Source organism: Protopterus annectens, chromosome 9.part0 (genome assembly GCF_019279795.1).
Source record: "Protopterus annectens isolate FY-2018-M chromosome 9.part0, PAN1.0, whole genome shotgun sequence".
NCBI lineage: Eukaryota > Metazoa > Chordata > Ceratodontiformes > Protopteridae > Protopterus > Protopterus annectens.
The window spans coordinates 1,349,917,774-1,349,936,427 of NC_056743.1; the positions used below are offsets into that span (position 1 = coordinate 1,349,917,774).

Here is an 18,654-nt window from a genome sequence, read left to right on the forward strand (position 1 = left end):
ATGCATTAACATTGTTTTTTCTTGATGATGATGACAAAACACTATTGGAGGGTTTCTTTTTCTTGTCTGGAGAAGCAGAATAAGATGACCTTTGTACCTGCCATCCAGTGTCCTTCTTAACAGTCTTCATTAAATTGGAACCTAGAAATAGAGCAGTTGTGACATATATACTGCCCTTCCACTTTCCAGACGTGGCATCTCTGCATCATTTGACATTAGTTTTGACAAAATTTCTAATTGAGTATGAGGAGCATTATAGCGGCAATAAAATGGCATATAGATCTAAAGAATTTGCTGTATACACTAGATCATTTTTTTATTTCTTAGTAAAACAAATGAATTTCAAGGGCCCACTGGAGAGGGTAACTTTTGGGATTTTCTATTGTGGTATCCCTAGCTCTGCATATTTTGTGGCATCTCTGGCTCCCGTTCTTAGGGCATATGCTTCCACCAGTGCATGTGTGACATCAAAGCCTTTGATAGTGTCTGGCATCAGAAACTACTCAATGAACTTTCCACTCTAAATTTTAGCTACTCTTCCCTAGCTTGGTTCCATAGCTACTTAAATAGCCGACAGCAGGCTGTCAAATGGCAACAGGAACTCTTATCCCTACTGCCTATCAACATAGGGGTCCCTCAAGGTTCTATTCTAGAACCTCTACTCTTTAGTATTTTCATCAACCAACTACACAGATCCACTCCCCCTAGCCTCCATCATTCAGTACATGAATGACTCAACACTTAACCTGCAGTGCTCCTTCCCTAAAACAAATAGTAACCACAACACAACAGTCCTTCTTAGCAGAACCTTTCCAAGACAAAACTGATGGTCTTTCATCCCACCAAGTCACTCATTCCCCCAACTACATTCCAAATACACTCCTCCAATAACACCACAATATCTGCCGTTGCCCAAACAAAACATTCCAAATACACTCCTCCAATAACACCACAATATCTGCCATTACCCAAACAAAAGTATTAGGTGTACTAATCAACAATAATTTGAAATGCAACTTAAACATATCACAGTCCATTAAGAAGACTTGTATTAAACTGGGCTTACTCTATAGAATCAAGCCATTCCTTACTAACCACACCAGACAGGATATAGCCAGAGTCCATCTTCTCTCCACCCTACTATATGACTCTCCTAGCTTCACAAACCTAAGTAAAACTGATCTAGCTAAGCTCGCAAACTGCTACAATAAAATAGCAAAATTCACTACTAACTCTTCACGTAGGTCTCACCACTGTTCTGCCTTTGTGTTCTAATTGTGATGTAATATTATTTTCCCTTACTTTGTAATCACCTTAATCTTTGTGATTGAATGTGCACCTATGATGTGGGTTTCCTTTTTTTATTTTTTGTGCTTATGTATAATTTTTTGAAATTTTTTATAGTTTTTGTAATTGTCTGGAGAATTTCTCCCTGGACCTCCGCTGAAAATGGGCTCTCACCCAGTCAGACCATTCTGGTAAACAAATGTAAAATAAAAAAATATAAATAAAATCTTCTCATGGGCTAGGACAGCGCACTCACCCCTGCACTCCCCAGTTCTTCTCTGACACTCACAAAGATGAGATCTTAATATGTATTACTAAAAGTATCTTGTGTTCATGTCTGAAAAATCAACAACCTGTTAGTCTACAGATAACCAACCAGGACCAAGATGTATTGCCTGGAAGAGGCACATGATATTAGGAATTGTCTCTGTTGTCATTTCTTCCATCCAGTCACCTCTAGACAAAGGCAAAAGAAGCTAAAAACATGCATTGCTTTATCAAAGATGGCCTTCTAGGAGTGTGAGCAGTACATAGATTAGTAAAATAATCCTTTACTGGATCCTGGACCAGATACAGATAGAAGAAAGAAAATAAGGTATTCAGAGGCCAGGTGGTGACCAAAGCTTCTTCCTTCAAAGATCATCCATGCAGTCACCTTCTTCCCTCAGCTAATGAGGAATAAATCTCATGGCTGATGTTGGTAACAGTGAGTGGAATAGAAGAGGTGACCCAAAGCAACCATCTTTTTTGGGTGGTGGTCCAGGTTCTAGTGAATTGGGCTCAGGGAATCTGCTCAACCCATCTCCCTCCCCAGGCCAATGGAGGCTCAAGAAGACTCCATGGATGGTTATTTGACAGGTGAGCTAGCTGAGACATGTGTACTTTAGCATCTTGCCCTGTCAGGTGCAGGAACACCCTCACCCTGTGCCACCATCAGCAGGCACCCCTGGATGCCAAGAACCTATTGTCACCATGTATCTCTCTGTCATTCATTCACTGCCTCGTAGTTTAAGTGAGTGCAGGTTGCCACTGCTGTACCTAGGGGCAAGGTAGCATCTGCTTTTCACTTGGCCTTCCCTGTAAAAAGTGCTCAGCGGATCCTGAGGTCCTTGTTTCTGAGATTATCAGGGATAATGAGATGTGTTGTACCTGTAGCTCCACTCCATGTGACTATGACATTTGGAAAGACACTCAGGCTAATGCGGTCCTCTTTGGGACTTGCCTGTTGCAACTCTACTAGTATTTTGTGAAGACAAATGAGGAACCATTCATCATCCCCACCCCTGGACCATATCCAAATGGATGCCACTAATGAAGCCTTGAAATATCCAGAATTGTGTCACAGAATATGATTGATACCATCTAGCATTTCCAAACATGTTGCTGTTACTGCATTGTACCTGAATGGTGTCAGTAAGCATGATGTGAACAATCTAACATCTCAGTGTTTGGAGTTCTCAGTTTTTTTCAGTTCAGTCTGGGTGGGTTTTGCATTCACTGCTATTGTTGCTGCTTGGTCTGTTCTTTGGTCCCATAATGTTGACCATGGTGCTGGTCATGATGGCTGAGACCTTACTGGAGAAGGGTCTTCTTCCCTTCTCTTATTGGATAAATAGCTTTTTGGGGCAACCATAAAGTGGGATAAGTACATCTATCTTATCTGATCATAGAATATTTCAAGTATGGGGATGGATCCGGATACTCTTTCTTGTAAGCTATTCTTTCCCACAGAGAGGGCCCAGGAAGTCATAGCCCTGTCACTTTGGGTGAGGATATAAAAGAGGGCAGAAATTAGGTACTTCCATTTCAAGGAGGAAGTGGATATTAAAACACTGTATCAAACATCCATAATTTCATAACTACTAAGAAAGAACTTCTTTTAGTCCAGACGCTGGAGTAAAACCTATGTTAGTCTAATAAAAAAATATTATATCACCTCTGTGTTCCAGTGTCTTTATGTATCTTCAGCCACTGCTTATATGATCCTGCATATTGGACTGCAGCCAGACTTGTTGGTTATGGTTACCCTTTCTTATGCTGAATCCTCACAGTCTCCTGACAGTGGATATTTGCTAATAGGCTCCTCCATAATTCCCAGGAAACAGACCATGGAAGGAGACTTTACATTAATCTGTTCAAACTAAGGGCAGCATTTCTTACCCTTTAGGCTCAGGGCAGAAGACTGAGAAGAGAGCTTATTCTGCTCAGTCAAACAGACCATGGTGTTGCATCTAAATAAACAAGAAATGCAATGTGATGCATCACTGGTTGCACATCACCAACTTTGCCAAAGACATAGATGTGACCTTTATGACTGCACCATTTCATAGCAACGGGCTGGTTTTGCCATTAGTTAAGATACAATTGGAGACTATGATCCAAACACAGTCAATGGCAAAACCAGAATGACTGAAGATATGGATGGAACCACATGCTTTGTAGTAGCTTGCACAGTACGCACCAGCCCAGCGGCAGTGATAAAGCAAGAGTTCGGTGGTCCATCCATGGGTGGGCAGCAGTTTAGCCCCTGAATACATGCCTGACTGCCCTCTCTGGAGGCAGTTTGGAATCATTTGTTTCTCCACTTGCCCATATGAATGGTCCTCACATGACTAGATGGGTAAGAGCAGTAATACCCACAGGTTATGTAATATAATTTGTTACCCATACTGCACCATGCTGCTTCCCCTTCCTAGATGTCACATTCTGTCAGAGGGCTGTGGCAAGAAAACATTATCCCTCTTGCAATGAGAGCCATCTAAAAGGTCCCATTAGATCAAAGAGGATGCTGCTTTTATGTTAGTTTCTTTTAAATATGCAATAAAATTTAGGACCTTAGGGCTGTTCTCAGCATTAGTAGCCTAAACCATGTCATTCCAAAGGAATCTTTTTGAATGGTTTCAGTGCTGTTGGTCTTTCCTTACAGCTGGTCTTTCTTGGTCTATTAAATGGAGATTGGTTGTGCTGTTTAGACCTCCAGGATGTCTGTCTTAACACTAAGATAATGAAGGAGCCCAGAAGATTTCTACCCTTCACGGTAGAGGTCATTCACTATCGTTTCAAGGTACTTTTATTTGGTCTCACCTCAGCCCCCAGGGAGTTCAGCAAATGTATAGTTGCTGTAGTAGTAGTGAGTCAGAAGATATTAGAGTATAGGCTTGACATTATTTAGACAGATAGTTTTTGCTACACTGGAAAAACACCAGCTGTATCACAATATAGGAGTTTCTACTATGCCTCTTCCAGTCCACTGGATTCAAGGTAAACACTGCTAAGTGAAAGATGGAGCATGCCCAGAGGCTCATACCCATTGGGGGAACAGGAAAGGCATTTCAGAGGCTCACCAGGAGAATATGGTCTCAACATCAGATTGTCTGAGGGTAATGGGGCTAACTGCATTGGCCATTTACTTGACTCTTCATACCCACTTCTACATGAGAGTTCCAGAGTGGACATTATGAGTGCAATGGGGCTAACTCACTCAACCTATGAACCAGCCAGTGAGAATTTTCATAGCATGCTAGTATCACCATAACTAGTGTATACATTCCGCAGATATCTCTCCAGGCAACCCATTCCAACTTCTGACCCTAGCAGTGGTGGTCACTATTTGTACCTCAGCCCTAAGTTGGTGGGGGGGGGGACACTGTCAAGGACAGACAGTCCAAGGTGCATGAACACACTGCAAGGACAATTTGCACATCGGTATTCTAGAGCCACTACAGAACTTCCATGCCCAGGGTGTGGTAGCCATACACTCCAGCAACACATCCGTGATATGGTACTTCAACAAGCGGGGAATACCCTGTTCTGCCCCTTATGCTTGTAAATGATGAGGATGTAGAACTAGACTTTTTCCAACAGATGCTTTCTGTTAATGCAGATCAACTCTTTAATAGACAAGTTCAGCTTTACCTGCTGATGTCACATGAGCGGTCCCTCAGCATGCCACTGGTAGGAAAAATCTTTTCGTACTGGGGGATGCCTTACTGCAAACTGTTTGCATTCCCAGTGAAAACACCAAATGCAGCAGCTTCTGTTCTCTTATCTGTCTGTGGGGATAACAACCCAAGGACATAATAATGCAGTTTTGACCATCAAGACTACTTTACATCTTCCCACTGTTTCCCCTCTTTCAAAAATTCATTCCGTAGTTAAAGCTGAATAAAACCAAGGTTATCTTCATAGTCCTGTGCTGGCCTGGCAAGTTTGGTTCCCTCTGCTGTGATCTTCCCTTTTATTAAAACTAGTCTTTCTAGAGCCCTTCAGAATTCTGTAGATGGAACCATCAAGCAAACATTTCTCAGGTCTTCAAGCTGTCATATTAACCACATGGTTTCTCCACTTTCATTAAAGACAAGGACCTCCCATACTTTGAACTGGTGATCCAAATCATTATGTCTACCCAGAGACCTAGTGCAAGAAAAACACACAAAACCAGCTTGACTTGTTTTGTCATGTAAGTTTCCCAAAAAGGATTAGCCCTCTTTAAAACTTCTGTACCCACTATTTTATATTACATACCTCAGACCTTTGATTCTGGTTTGAGTTACACTTCCATCAGGATGCATTTAGTAGTCATTTCCAACTTTTACCAGTGGGCTAATTCATCATCTTTTGCCTCTGTGAAAGTGTGCAAAGCTTTTTTGAGAAAGACGTTTCTCTAAAGGCCTCCTATCCTGAGATCTCTGCTTCATTTTGGACAAGGTATCTCTCCCTTTCTTTAAACAAACAGCTAAGGTGGAATTAAGTATCTGCTATAGAATACATTTTTGGCTGCAGTTCCTTTTACTAGAAGCTTTCTGAATTGCATGCCCTGTATAGTAACGCAACTTATCTAATATTTCACAAAGATAAGTGTCATTGTGGACCAACCCATCCTTCATGTCCGAGATAGCCACTGACACCAGCTTTGACGAATGGATATATCTCCTTGTCTTCTTTCTAGAATATTCTAAAAGGTTGAATATTTGTTGCAGGATATGAATGTACATAGGTAGCTTCAGTTCTGTTTAGACAGAACACGACATTTATGAAATCTTTTCAGTTGTTTAAATAATTTTCCAACAAGAAGCCAGAGACCAAGGTGTATAAATTTACCTTGTCCAAGAGTATGTCCAGTTGCATTAAGTTCTGCTATGAAGGGTATAACAAGTGCTTGTCACTCATATTGAGGGTTCCTTCTGTCAGGGTGGTGGCTCTCAGGCCTTTTTCAGAAATTCATACTGGGTAATGTTTCTGTGACAGTTATGTTGGCTTCTGTGAACAATTGTGCAAGACATTGTCAGTTGAATGGGATCTTTAGGTTGCAGGCATTAGGGACATATTTCCACGAGAGACAACCAGGGAACTCTGTCCTGCCTGTCATTGAAGATATGGACAGATCAGTTTAGCTTCAAAAGTTCCACTGCATCTTTGCTGACATTCCCACCTGCCACTCCCCTTCCTCAGGAAGGAAGAGGATTAGACATTGCTTTTTGGAGGGATAGTTTCAATGGGTACTGCATGGACAATAAGAGAACTAAAGTATAGGGGACCAAGTAAAGCATTGTGGGTGGAAGAGAGGAGTTAGCAGTCTAAGGAGTTGTCCTGTGCTGAGTTGTGAGAGCCATGGCAGCCATAAGTCCTGCCTGTCAATGAACTTAGAGTGGGTCACTGAGGTGCTGTATTATGGAAAGTACATATTTTAATTTGTATCATTTCTGCCTATTACTGCTATTATGTCACACACACTTTCTCGTTCTCTGTTTTGCACAGAATTTCTTTCTTTACAGTCAACTTACAGTACTGTATGTAAAATTCCATACTCTGCGCCTTCTGTTTTCAGTCTTTTGTCTCCTGTGTGTAGCCTTTTGTATACCTTTTTCATGTTTCCAACTTGCTACTTCATAACACTTTTTCACAATACACTGCTACAGTTTTTATCTTTATTTTTTTTTTTGGGAGTATTCTAACTTTAGCATTAATTTTTCCACCATTTTATTATCTCTTGCAAATTTTGTCATACCTCCTTGTCATATCCTCCCTTTCTCTCCCTCATCTTCTGCATTTGGTTCTCTAACTTGAACATTATTTAATCATCTTGTTTTACACTATTTCTTCATGTTCTAAGCCACATTTTCATAAAACTGTAGTACAAAAACAGTGGGTTTTATATTCGTTTTCTGTGTGTACCGTTCTTCTCTTTATTAAATTTAAGTGGTTTTCCAGATATTTTTAAAAATATTCTTATTAAACTACATATCTTATGCAATATATACATAATTTTATGTTGAATAATTAATTTGGTAATATGTACATGTAATTATTGTAATTGTGCAAACAAGTATTAATATCTCTGTAACCATAGTAGCTAGACCTCAACTATAATTGTGACTTTTATTAATGCAGATGTTCTCTTCATTTTGCTGAAAGTCAGTTTTATGTAACTCCCTTTTCAGATTTTTGCATAATTATGCATGTTTGGATATTTAACATATAAACAAATGTAAATATATGTGAAATAATGCTAGTTGGACACCACCTATCAGTGCATAGAGTACCATATAAACATCCTGTGCCTCAATTTAGTAATGCAACTATTAAAATATGAGAATTATATATGTGTGTGTGTGTGTGTGTGTGTGTGTGTGTGTGTGTGTGTGTGTGTGTGTGTGTGTGTGTGTGTGTGTGTGTATGGGACTACTCAGATTCACTGAAAACTCATTTCACTGAATTTCAAAACACTCACAACAAATCGCTGAAAGCTCAAATCACTGAAAACTAATTTCACTGAATCACATTTCATGTTATTTCTGAAAATAACCCAGACTTTCTCTGGCACAGAGTACTCCATTTGTCTGAAAAACAAATCCTGACCTCTATGGTCAGGAGTGTCTTGGGCAGTTTTTCCATCTCTTTCAACTTTCTGGTTTAAAACCCTGTGCTTGCGCTTGTTATCCCACCTTTTCCTGTAACTAGTCTAGTCCAGATACAGATTTCCTTTGTCCAGGACTGTTTGTAGCTTCTGAGCGGTGCCAAAGTCTGCTCTTCAATTTTTCCCTTAGACCTGCAGGTTGTCTCCTCTCCTGCACTTTTACTAGCTTATCAGTCTAGCACTTTACCAGACTTCTTGTAGCAATTATTGTAGCACACAAAAGTGCTACCAGCACTAAACGTTCTACAAGGAAACAGCTCCAGTATTTATTATTAATACCCACCCATCCAGGCATGTCTAAAGGTCAGTTGCCTGTGCTTTCTCCTATTAACCTGGTGAACTTGGGCATCCTGAGGCAATGTATCAACTGCCTCATGTACACCGACAACCCTCTCCTCTTACCTCCCAACAATCAGACTTGCGAGAGATGCTCTTATATATCCAAATTGGAAGCCACGCACCCTCCAGCCAAGACCGGAATAGCTGGTCAAGAGGAGAAGGTCAACACTTGCACCACACCACATGGAACACATAGCCCTCCAGAACACACATCAGCACTGCCTTCACATAAAAACATAAACCACACACCCACCCTTGCGGAGGCTCTCAATAAAAATCTACCCAAACAGCAGAGACCTCCAACACAGAAACGCAATCGACCACCACAACACAACACTAATCATGAGACACATAACTCTCCTAAATAGTGAGCCACTCAAACAAAGCCCCTAAGGCAAAACAGCATGCCCAACACACTAGTCATAGGTGACTCGATAGTTAGGCACACAGATGTCCCACTCATTAGGTTAAATAACAAGAAAGTAACAGTCATCTGCCTGTCAGGTGCCAGAATCCACCATATAACGCATGCACTCAGGTCCCTCAACAACAGGTACAGATATGACTCTGTCATTGTACATGTGGGTGTCAATGACCTGAGAAGTACCTCCCTGGACTACATGAAAAGAGACATGGAGGAGCTCTCAGATTAGTTTGCCCAGGCAGGTATGACCCTAGCTCTGAGCAGCATCCTACCATCACCCAGAATGATACCACAGTACAAGCAGAAAATTATTGATTTCAACAATTGGCTAAGTTTCTGGTGTCATTCTAAAGGGATCCAGTATCTGTCTGCCTGGGATGACATGATTGACAGACCTCGATGCTTTGCCAGAGGTGGCCTGCATCTGTCACCCCTGAGCTTCCAGATACTGGCCAAGGCTCTTTTCACCCCTTTAGTGCCTTTTTTAGGCAGTATTCCAAAGACCAAATTACCACAGTAACAGCTACAAACAAATGAAATCTGAGGGTCATGCTGCTCAACACTAGAAGCCTAAATCTCAAAGTGCACTCACTCAAAGCACTCCTTAAAATGGAGAACATCGACATTTGTGCTGTAACAGAGACCTGGTTCAAGGTAGCAGAAAGCACCCCTGCACTACAAGGCTATAACTCATTCCGCACCTATCGGCCCCAGAACTTGGACCGAAACTCCAAAAGCGGTGGTGTTTCCATATTCATAAAGGATGCACACACCTCTAGACTGGTAACCCAACAGAACACATCTGAGGTACTTCAGGTGCAGCTCACATTGGGTAAGACAGCGATTCAGGTCGTAGCCTGCTGTAGGTCCCCAACCATGTCCCAAGACTCACACTCTATGGTCCAAACTAACACTCTCATCCTGGGCAACTTCAACTACTCCTCCTTTAACTGGGAAAACTACTCATGTACCAATGCACTTGCCCAACGTTTCCTGGAATTCATTAATTTCAATGCCCTGGACCAGCTTGTTCTTACCCCCACTAGAGGTAGCAACATCCTTGACCTGGTCATTACTAACATGGGTGACCGGTGCTCTACACCAATAGTCAACTCTTCCCTGGTTAGATCTGACCACAAACTAATCACCTTGGAAATACACACACCCCCACCCCACCCCCGGAAAGGTAACCACCATGAAAAACTTCTCCAAAGCTAACTTTGGGCTCCTAAAACAGAAGTGGCTACCTTCATGGCACCCATGCAAATGGAGAATAGTTGCATGACCGCCGAATCATACACCAGTGCACGTACGAACAGATACACAAATGCATGGATCTCGCCATACCCAAAAAAACAAGAAGCTCTCCTCCAAAAAAAAGGAATACAGTCTGGTGGTCCCCTGTCATAAACAATTTCTACAACAGAAGGAGGAAACTGATGTGGAATAAGGTAAAGTCCCAAGACTGGAAAAACTCCCTTATCAGCCTCAACAAAAAGTTGAGATCCCTCATCAAATCCACTAAAGCTAGCTATGAAAACAAAATTGCAGCAAATAGTAAAGACAACCACAAGGCCTTCTATAGTTATGTAAAGAATCTCCATGGCAGTACCCAGATTTGCTCTGAGCTACGGCACAATGGTACCTCCTGTACCAATAGAAACAACCAAAAGAAAAGAGCCAGCACAAGTCCTGTTTGGAAATAAGTGTATTAAAAAATACACATAATATCCACCATAGAAACAGACTGCATATACATATGCAATAAGAACAAACTTCACAAACCGGTTTCGGCTAAACAGCCTTCCTCAGTGTGACACAAATAGTAAAAATCATTGCATTCAGAAGCAGCTCATTAATATATAAGCATACAGGTAGGACAGAGACCAATCAAAATAATACACAAATAAAGCAATAAAAGCTGTTCATTTAGACTGGGAGGAAAAAGCCCCCCCAGTTTGACAATCCACTTTTTTTCTTTGATGTTCAGAACTTGATGTAAACCAGCGAAGTCATTATTTTTATGCACAATACAATCAGTGATAGTAAATCTAAACAGACCAGTCTGATGGTTACATATATAATGCACTAGTTTGCTTGTGTATCCTGATATCACTCAAGTGTTCACTAAGTCTAAGCCTGAAGGGCCTAGACGTTTGTCCCACATAAAAAGCTTGACAAGAGCAGCTGGCCAGGTAAATTACCCAATGTGAGCTGCGATTGCCAAAGAAATCGATGTCATAAACATTTAAAGTGTTTTTATTGGTAAAACAAGCGGTTTTATACAACTGCAGCAATGACCACAAGGATGACAACCTACCAACTTGTGCCCAGTAATGGTCTTTTTGGAGCAATGACCACAAGGATGACAACCTTCCAACTTGTGCCCAGTAATGGTCCTTTGTAAATGATACTTGGCTTGGATAAGTGAGGGGAAAGAACTAGGTAGGGCAGAAAATGTTGATATTGTAGTTAAGAGGTGAGATGTAAAGCAGGTTTAGAGACAATTGCATATATGGATGTAATACAGTTTATCTTAGAAGTATAGAGGTGGGGATGAGCAATGTCACAAAATAATGGCTGTAGCTGGGAGATGCTAGTCAAACTGTTCAGGCATAGGTGAATATGGGTTGTGGGTTTTAGGATTCTGAAAGAAGAGAATGCTTTGACAATATGGCAAGGTGGAATAACAGTGCCATTTACCCTGGAGATTTACAAGAACAGAGCCATTGATTTGAAAGGTGAAGTTTGTTATGTTTTAAATGAGTTTGCGTTGTTATTGAATTTCAGTAGTAGTGAGATGTGGTTCCATAGTTTAGCTACACTATTTTAAATCATTGCTTCCTACAACAGTATAGTCATCTGTAAAGCAGAGTTCCTGTGTATTCTGCAGCAGTGTACTCGTTTTTACAGGAGGCTTCCTTGTACACCTGCAATGAGTATTCTTGTCACTGTTTTTAAATTATAATTTCTAAAATACTGGTAATGGTACATACGTAAATCAAAGAGCTACAATCTAAGATGATTTGCTAAGAATGACAATGAAAATGCCAGTGTGGGATATTTAGAGCTGGAGTTATTAAGGAGTGTGTGCAAAATGTTATGAGAATAGAACATTGCCATGTGTATATTCATAATGCAAAAATAGAGTCTGATTGTTCTGTTGGGATTGATGTATCCAAGCAGTGGGTGTTAATGAAAAATAACATTAAAACATGGTGAGTAATGTGAAGATATTTTTAAATATGAATGCTGTTTTCTTAAAGCAGTTATGACTATTTCCTACATTTTCGTAGCTGCATTAATTTCATGAAAGCTGTGTAACCTACAGTTGAACAGATGGTGCCATCTTATGCAGAATATTAAGGTACATAATTCTGCTTTTAATACTTGCCATCTAACACATGATTTTGTAGATTAATATTGCTTTGAAATATTATGGACTTTTATGCTGAATTTGCCTAGATTTGGCAATATTACAAAACAAAAGTATACTGTCTCCTTTTGTCATACTTCAATGGAAAGTTCTTGAACAGGTGAACAATTCTGTCACTAAAATCGTATATCTGTCTGTCTTGCACACTTACAGATATAACCTTTTGAACATAATACTAGTGTTTTCTGACAAAGTATAGCTTTTCTTTCATAAGTCTGCAAGGAAAATCAGCATCTACAGATGTCTGATACTAACACCAGTGTATAGTCTATTCTCTGCCAGAAAGGTGGCATATTTTACATTTTTTTTTTTTGCAACTCACACCGTTTACCAGATATTATAAATCTAATGAAGTGTGTTTTCAGTAGAGGAGTTTGGAAAAAAGGCTTGCAGGAAGCAAGTGGTTTCCTGACTTGGATCATCTCAGGAAACAAAGTTATTGAACTTCTGCTGTTCAGGATTAAATGAGTTAGTGTAGAGAGTCACCTGCAATTAAATAAGTTAATATAGAGAGTCACCTGCAGTATTAGATGATTTGTTCATAGTAACTAGCAATTTTTCTGTAGACCATAAAATTGTATTGTAAGAATAATTTTGTATTAAGTTGTTAAGGGCTGGACAGTTTTGTGGCATATAGAGAAGCCTGTATATTCTATTTAGCGTAGAAGGAGCTAGGTGATGTGGTAGTTCTAATCATTTTAATTCTCCAAGTGTTATGCAGTGGTCTGAGTGGCCTATCAGTTTTTGTGATTTTTGTGGACTGCTGCTTCTTTCTACAATGGGGGGGGGCATATGTGTCTTGAGGTTTCTACACTGTCATTTTTCCAGTCTTGGTACCAGTACACCTACCAGGATTTGGACACTTTTTATCCTGGATCTTGTGCACACAGCTATCTTTTTTTTTTAACCTACTTCTGTCCATGATATATGCTATACAAAATACAGTCTGTATATCAGTGTCATTTTGGTGAGATTTTGTGAAAAACAGGGTCCACCCTGTGAAGGTAATCACCAAGAATTGAGGATGAATTCAGTTCCAGCAGTACTACTGTCTTTTGATTGCTGGCTTATCATCTCTCCATTTGGACCAAAATGTTATTGGCTATGATGGCAAAGACTTTTATGGACAGCTGGTTCCTAGTTGCCATGTTAAGAGGTTTCATAGCAGAAGCTGTGCCTTGAGTTCTGCTGTGATTTCAGGTCTCAGAAATAATTAATTAGAAGAAGTAATTTGTGGTGTCAGGGCTAAGGTTTACCTTTGTTGGTTTTGAGCTCAACATTGTAGTCCTTTCTTTCCAAGGAGGGAGCCCAATAAATCAGTAGTTTGGCATCCAGGGTGAGGACAGAGTTCAGTGGGGACTTTCACTTCTCACTGCCTTCCTGCTTTGACAGTGATTACTCTTTTTATAGCCCCCCCCAGCTTACCTTCACATGTTCCAGTGGGCAATGAAGTGCCATTGATTGCAGAACTGCCATGTTCTCTTAGATCTCCTAGTGGTGAAAGGTTTCCACCAGTCTGAACAAAGTAGTTAAGTTTTATGAATGAAGCATTGATTTGGGGTTCAAGAACTTATATAGGGTCCTCATTGGTGCAGAGCAGGTAGAGTGCCTATGTGCAGGTGCTTTATGTAAATCTACTAAAGCTAAAAGTATTGTAGCTACATGTACAGGTGCTTTACGTAACATCTTCATGTGACAGGTGTCTAGCTTCTTGAGAGAAAGTTAAAACCAGAATCACTAAAGGTGAAGTAAGAGAATTAGTTAGTGACAAGATGCCTAAAGTCAGCATCTGTTGCACTTGTCCTCCATTAAATTAGTTTCAGCTGTCTGCCACTCATTGCCTGCCATCTGTTTAATCAGTAGCCATATGCACCACAATTATTTTATTTCTTCTAATGTGGGATAAAAAAACAGTAATACAAATAAACTAGTAAGTGTGTATATTACACATGATAGAAAGAAAAGGTAAACCCTGCAGAAAGCCTGAATTATATGGATGTGATTGTATTTTTATAGATATTTCTTTTTCATAAGCAGTAGGTAAGATATTAGTGAATTATCTTGTGTTTCCATTTTTGATTACGATTCTTGTAGCAGTTGCCAGCAAACTCCATAATAAAGGTCTTGGAGACCTAATTACTCAAATAAGTCTTGGAGACTTAACAAACTCAAACTGCTCCATATCCATAAGTATAACTCCTTGCGCTTTACCCAGTCAAAAGGCCTAAATCTAATATGCAACATTAACAAAACCTGCTGGAGAGACAGGTTTGTTTCCCAGAGGCTGCCCTGTCTCTGGAATAGACTCCCCATACACATCAAACAAAGTACGTCACTGACCCTCTTCAAGTGCAACCATGTTGAGTGAATGGGAAACCACAAAGTTGTCCAAGGGGTTCCACCTGTGATGTTCATCGTGTTTCACTGTTGCAGTCATTACAATTGGGTTATCCTGCTGGCAGGCTACCCGCAGTCGGCCCGAGTTCCAAAGTCTAGGTCCGGCGTCAGCTGCTGTCGCCTTCTCTGACGTCAGTGCGCCAGGGGTATAAAAGATGCAGCCGACGCCATTTTCTCCAGTCTTTCTTGCCGCGCAGTGCCTGAAGCAAAAGCAGTTTGCAAGTGCCGGTCGGCCGACTCCTGAGATTTTCAAATTAGAATTTCAGATCTGAAGTCTTCATTAAAGCTAAGTACCCCGTCGGGGAAACTTTTCTTGCTCCAGACCAATGTCAGAAAAAGTTAATAATTCTATTTCTTGTGGGAAGCAAATACCTCATAAAGATTTTCATTCTTACTGTATTCCTTGCCTAGGCCCTGACCATGATGTTGCTAGTTGTCGGTTTTGTGCTAGATTTAACCAACGCACTATTAAGCGTCGGTGCGATTTTGCATTTCATTACTTTGGCAGAAGATGAAATTATATAATGCCGTCGGAACAGCCGACTACCAGAGATTATAAAAAGCGCAAAGAAAAAGAAAAGGACAGGCATCCGAGGTACAAAACCGACGACGAGGCTTCCGTTAGGCCTGTTGCTGGTTCGCCGGTTCTCAGTGAGGCGCTTTCGCAGCCCATGACACCCGCTACCTCAGAGCCACAGGCCGCTTCTGACTCCCACGTGGAGCCGACTAGGCCGCTGGAAACTTAAGGTATTGGACACTTGGAAACTATTCCCTCAGATGGGTCCAAAGCCGCTGAGTAGGCATCGGCTTCTGAGGGTGTTTTCAGGCCTACACAGTTATATGTAAAGCCATCTTCAGCTTCAAAGGCAAAGACTAAAGCAGCCCTAAAGACAAAGAAACAAGTACAGCATTCTACTGGACAGGCCTCCATGCCTAAAAAACAGATGCTTAAAATGGCCTAAGACCTAATTACTTTGATCAGGGGTTCCCATCCCCCTCTTGATAAGAGGCCTAGGCAAGAGATAGAATATGAATCTTCAGATCAGGTTGCCATTTCTTCTGATTCCTCTTCTGAACAGGAATATTCCCTTCCTCCCTATGAGTATTCTGATGCTGAGGAATCTATCCCTTCAGCCTCACCTCCTGAGGATTATTCTTTTGCGAGACCTTGCATACTATGAAGGAGCATTTCCATTGGGAGAGCCAAGATTACTCAGAATCCAAGAAAAGGCTCAGAGACTTCCTTTTATTACCCCAGCACAGGCCCCTTGCTATTCCTCCTATTTTAGACATTGTAGATGATGTATTTTCAGACTGTCTCCTGACTCTTTACCACCAGCTCCTGTTAAGCCAGACACTACAAGGTTCCTCATTCTCATAAATTTCTTTACAAAAACCCTGCTGCTGACCCAGAAACTATTTCTCAGGGTCCCAAGGGGGTCAAGGCTTCCACTGCAAAAAACCCTGTCCCCTCTGATAGGGATTCAAGGGCCCTGGACAGATGGGGGAAAAAGATTTATACTTCTGCTACCTTGGCTGTAAGAGCTTTAAATTGTCAGTTTCATATGCTTAAATATCAGCAATATCTTATGTCACAGCTTAAACAGAAAATGTTGACAAATTCAGAATGTGCAGAAAACAAAGAAATGCAGGATTTATTGCATGCAGCTGAACAAGTTGGAAAGCATACTTTGCAATGTGGTTTTGATTCTCTAGAGTCCTTCTGCAGGGCCGCTGTTACAGGGTCTGTCATTAGGAGGCATGCTTGGTTAAAAGAACAGAATCTGCCTGATCATGTTAAAGCAAAGCTATTAGATGCTCCATTACAACATGATACCTTGTTTGGTGTTAAAGCAGAAGAGGTGTTGAAGAAAATGGAGGACAAAGCTAAATCTATGCAAACAGTGAAGGATTTCTTACAGGTACAGCCTCCCAGATTTAGCAGGAACTGGCCTACAAAGAATTGGTCCTTTCCAGTGTCAGACAGGCCACAAAGAGGCAGATACAGATGCCCCAGAGGCAGATCACAGCCCCAAGGCTCATACAGGCCTAAACAATGGGGTGCTTCTACCTCCAAAAGCGGAGAGGAAAAATCACAGCCATACAGGAAACAGTCTCAATGACTTCCCCCTGCCAGCACCAAGCACTTATCTTCTGGCAACTCCTTTGGGGGGAAAACTAGCACTTTTTTCACAAAATTGGCACATGATCGCCCAGGACAAATGGGTCTTAAATATCGTATCTCAAGGCTACAGGTTCCACTTTCACACCCTGCCAAGGCCAAACGGTATGCCAGACCTGCCACGCAGTCAATGGGAAGAGGCACAAAAACAAGTTTCATCCCTCATGGACATGAGAGCCATTCAGCAAGTACCACAGCAAGAGCAGGGACAAGGATTTTACTCAAGGCTATTCTTGGTACCTAGAAAGGACAAAGCCTGGAGACCAATACTGGACCTGTCTATCCTAAACACATTCCTGGATATTCCAAAATTCAAAATGTTAACTCTGCAGCAGCTTCTGCCCATGCTGGGCAAGAAGGCTTGGCTTGTGACTTTAGACCTAAAAGAGGCATACCTGCATGTCCCAATCAGACAATCATGCAGAAGATACCTCAGATTTATAGCTGGCTCAATGCACTACCAATGCTCTGCACTGCCCTTTGGCTTATCTACTGCGCCCAGGGTCTTCACAAAATGCCTGGCACCAGTAATTGTGTTCTGCAGACAAAGAGGAATACAAATATATACTTACTTGGACGACTGCCTTATTCAAGCAGAGAACAAGGACATCCTACTACAGCATCTGGCGTTTGTAAAAAGATTACTAACAGGTCTAGGGTACACAGTAAATGAAAAGAAATCAAAGCTCTTACCCTCTCAAGAGATAATATTCCTGGGTGCAAGCTTAAATACAACTGCCCAGATGGCTTATCTCACGCCAGACAAACACAGACAACTGATTACTTATTTCAAAAGGTTGCCAACAAAGACCCAGTTATCTGCAAGAAAAATTCTGCAGGCTTTGGGCTTCATGGCATCCTGCATACTGCTAATTCCATATGCAAGACTGTATATGAGGAAACTTCAATGGTGTCTGAAAAGTGTTTGGACTCAACATTGCCACAGCCTGGAAACAAAAATTACCCTCATTCCCTGCCTGCAACAGGAGTTTCGATGGTGGGCAAAAGCCTGTCACCTCAACATGGGACAGCCATTCACCTTACCCACAGCCAGGCAGACATTGACAACAGATGCATCAGATTATGCCTGGGGGGTCCATATGGCAGGAAGATAGATTCAGGGCACATGGTCCGCAAGTCAAATGCATCTACATATCAATCAAAAAGAGATGCTAGCTGTTCAGAATGCCCTGACAGCCTTCAAGGATCAACTTCATCCAGGACAACTACTGATAAAGACAGACAATACTACAGTCATGTGGTACATAAACAAGCAGGGGGGCACGCATTCCTACCCCCTCTACAGACTAGCCATGAACCTGCGGGGGACAGCACTGACTTACCAAGTACATCTGCAAGCAAAATTCCTGCCAGGAAGGATAAATACTCTGGCAGATGAACTAAGCAGAAACCTAATGGATCCCCATGAGTGGAAATTGGATCCACAAGTCTTCAGCGTGATGACAAGGAACTGGGGATGCCCAGACATAGACCTATTTGCCTCCCCTCACAACTGCCAACTACAGAGATTCTGCACAAGGAATTATCACAAGCAAGCGTGGAAAGTAGATGCTATCTTTCAGCTGGAAAAACCTAACAGTATATGCCTTTCCTCCTCTGCCTCTCCTCCCCACGGTACTCCTCAAGGTCAGACAAGAGAGGCCAAAAATGAT

General features: G+C 41.4%; 1 protein-coding gene across 1 annotated transcript in view; it reads left to right on the forward strand.

The window, feature by feature from the left end:
- PLEKHA2 (pleckstrin homology domain containing A2) overlaps window positions 1-18,654 on the forward strand; it is an 856,672-nt gene that overhangs the window by 802,500 nt on the left and 35,518 nt on the right. The window lies entirely within an intron of this gene.